This window comes from Apis dorsata, unplaced genomic scaffold (assembly GCF_000469605.1).
Source record: "Apis dorsata unplaced genomic scaffold, Apis dorsata 1.3 scaffold_174, whole genome shotgun sequence".
NCBI classification, from domain to species: Eukaryota; Metazoa; Arthropoda; class Insecta; order Hymenoptera; family Apidae; genus Apis; species Apis dorsata.
The window spans coordinates 738,466-742,035 of NW_006263462.1; the positions used below are offsets into that span (position 1 = coordinate 738,466).

The window sequence follows — 3,570 nt, forward strand, 5'->3', positions numbered from 1 at the left end:
CAACTTCGTTTCTCATTGCTTATTCTCTATTTGTTGCGATTGCGAAACGTACGATGGAGGATAAGTGATACAAAATAAGTGATTTGAGAAGGAAAAATCAACAATTTTTGGGATCCTACGATCTCTTTTGAAATTAATCCTTGATTAATTTCAAATAACCCATATTTCTTGCGAAGACAATTTTTTCCACGATTCGTGAATTTAAGAGGACGCGACGAACTTTTCGTTTTGGCGGTTCGAAAGATGGCCGAATTGTGCAAAATTATCTTTTTCCGATTTTGAGATTAAATGGAGATTCACAAAAACAGGTAAAAAACTTATTAAAATATTAAAATAGATGTTTTGAGATATCATATCCGTTAAAAAAATTGAAACTTAAACATTTCTTAATAAATTTACAGAATATTTCTCGATTATTGAAACGTGACCGATCGATGTGTATTTTATTTAATCTGTACATTTAAAGAGAGGATTAAAAATTTTAATGCACGAGAATTTTTATAATTGTTATGTTGTTACATCGGAGCAATTATTTTTTTTTAAATTTGAAAATGAATTTCCCCCACTTTTAATACATTCTTCGAATCACTGTGTGACGTGTCCGGTCTGCGACTTCTGCGATTAACGCAAACGCAATTGAGGGAGAGGTTAGAAAGCTGTGTCGAGGCATGGTCAAAAATAATGTCCCTTGTGCACGGTCTTTTAACGAAAGGCGACGAAAATAAGGATGGTGGTTGCTCGCGCAAGAGAGAGAGACGGGACGGACGGATAAATCACGGTCGAGACGTAGTCGCAGACAAAAATCGTAAAAGAACCGGGGAGGAGCACCCTCGATGCTCGATTTTTCTTTCGTTCGTAGAATTTGATTTTCATGGGGATTCTGTGAATGCTCTTTCGAGCGGATATTGAAGGAAAGATGACCGATAGAAATAAAGGAGAATAAATAGAGGAAGTTAAGAAGAAAAATTGAGGGTAAAATAATAAAGATGAATAAGGGAGCTTTTCTTTATGGATAAGTAAGATGGTGTGTAGATAAGAAAGAAAATAATATAAAGAAGGTAAGAGCATTCTATTTGTTGGTTTGTGATTTGGAAAAGAAATAGCAGAAAAAGATAGAGGAATAAAATTAAAGTAAGTGGTATATTGATGCAGAAGAGAGAGAAAATTGTTGATTTGTAATTTGAAAAAGAAATAACAGAAGAAGAAGAATTGTAGATAGAAAAAGTTAGAAAAGTTATAAAAGAAAAGAATTGAGAATATTTAATTTATAAAAGTAGGAAGTATGGAGGATAACAATTTGGTAAGATTAATGAGAAAGAAATATAAAGTTGTTGGTGACTTGAAAAAGAAATAGTAAAAGAAGAACTGGAGATAGAAAAAAATTAAAAAAATTAAGATTAAAAGATTATTCCTTTTGATTTGTGAATTGGTAAAAGGAAGAGAAGAACTTGTAAAAGTAGAAAGTATAAAGATTTGGTAAGTTTCCATTTATGAATAAGTATTGTATTGATCAAGAAGAAATATATAGAGGAAAGAGGAAGTTAAAAAAGTTGAAAGTAAAAGTAATTCTTTTTGGTTTGTGATGAGAGAAAAGAAGAATTGAGATTACTTGATTTGTGATGTAAAAGATGTAAAATATGGAAGATAAAGATTTGATAAGCTTTCATTTATGAATAACTGGTAATGAGGAACAAATATAGAAAAAGAAGTATAGCAGAAGAAGGAGGTAAGCTTCCATAAATAAGAAATACGGAGGATAAAGAAAAGTTAAAGAAAGAAAGCTATTCCTTCTTGTCTATGAAATAGCTGATTGCAACAAACGAATTTTTAACATAAAATTTTTTCTTAATCCTTCGATTCGATATCGTTTCGTTATTCGACCATACAGATTTCGTGCACGAGAAACGAATTCGATCGCGCGGAGTGGAATTTCCAAGCCTTTTTCAAACGTTCTGCTTCACGACTCGCGACTATTTTCGGTGATTTTATTCCTGTCAGGAGGAGGACGGCCATCTTTCTCCGCTCCGTTTCAAACGCTTTTTTTCGTCGCGTCTCGATCTCTTTTTCCGAAACGTCTCGAAAGGGCTTCTTCTCCCGCGTTTCGCCGCGTCTTCGTCGCGACTGGTGAAAGCCTGTGCAACCTTGATTTTATAACAAAGGTTGCAGCTAATGCGCTTCGTAACTCATTGCCTCATCGAGCATTCAGATTTTTTCGTTCTTTTTTTTTTTTTTTTTTACTAATCAATTTTATTATTGATCGAATTCGTTCATTTTTTCTATAAATCAATATTCTCAATTTTTTCCTACTTTTCAATTTTCATTTTCAGAATCTGTCAGGAATAATATCGTTATAAAATTTTCCCAAATAAATCGGAGAAACGAGCATTCGTGGCATGTTAAGTTGATTAATAAATCAAGAAGAAAAAAGTGTGCAGTCTTTTTTCTCGCAGCGGAATTACGATGATTATGATTATCTGGAGGGGAATAGCTGGAGGATCAGCGAAATGAATTCAAATAAATATTATTTTAAAATTTCTTCGATGGATGGAGGTTCGAAAAAGTTGTTCGAAGTGATGGAAAATCGATCTCGATTGATTGCATCTCGTTCGTCGGTGTGGAGAGATGGATCGTGACTCGTCGATTGGTATTGCGACGATAGCACAATGAGAATGCAAATAAGGAGATATGCATGCCTGTTAATTGCACCCGATGATATCGAGTCGAATAATAACAATCGAACTGCGCCTGAAGAAAACAAACTTTTTCAATGATAATGCAACTCTTAATAAATTACGTTGGAAACGATTCAAGGATATTTTATATATTTTATTCTTTTAATTAAATGCGTACGTAGTATGAATATTCTATTTGATATTAATATTAATTATTCGAACATCTTTATCCAAATACTTTAATCTGAATGTTTTGTAACCAGATAATATTATTCCATTATTCATAACAATGTAAATGTTCTAATGTTCTAACATTCTGGTGTTTAATGTTCTAATATCCAGTGTTTCCAATGTTCTAATCATTGGCATTGAAAAAACAAAAGGATGAAATTGGAAAATATTATTTGTTGAAAAATTGTTCTAATATTCAATGTTTTAATGTTTAATGTTCTAATATCCAGTGTTTCCAATGTTCTAATCATTGGCATTGAAAAAACAAAAGGATGAAATTGGAAAATATTATTTGTTGAAAAATTGTTCTAATATTCAATGTTTTAATGTTTAATGTTCTAATACTCAATGTTTAATGTGCTGATATTCAATGTTTCAGTTCAATGTTCAATATTCTTGCGTTTAATGTTCTAATATCCAATATTCAATGCAATGAAAATGAAATTTAATTTGAAATTGACTTCACATGGTGCAATAGCATGAGGCAAAATATGTATTAAGTATTAATTATTGAAGCAAAAGATGCTCAAGAAATTAGAAAGTGCTACAGAATTAAGAAAACCATATAACATTAGAAAATCACAATCATTGGCATTGAAAAAATAAAAGGATGAAATTGGAAAATATTATTTGTTGAAAAATTGTTCTAATATTCAATGTTTTAATG

At 31.5% G+C, this 3,570-nt stretch overlaps 1 long non-coding RNA gene across 1 annotated transcript; it reads left to right on the forward strand.

Annotated features, from left to right (window-relative positions):
- The first annotated feature begins 572 nt into the window (after nt 1-572).
- LOC116185432 lies at nt 573-1,629 on the forward strand. The gene is made up of 2 exons (XR_004150278.1): nt 573-1,058; nt 1,482-1,629. It is a non-coding gene; the product is annotated as an uncharacterized LOC116185432 (long non-coding RNA).
- The last annotated feature ends 1,941 nt before the right edge of the window (nt 1,630-3,570 follow it).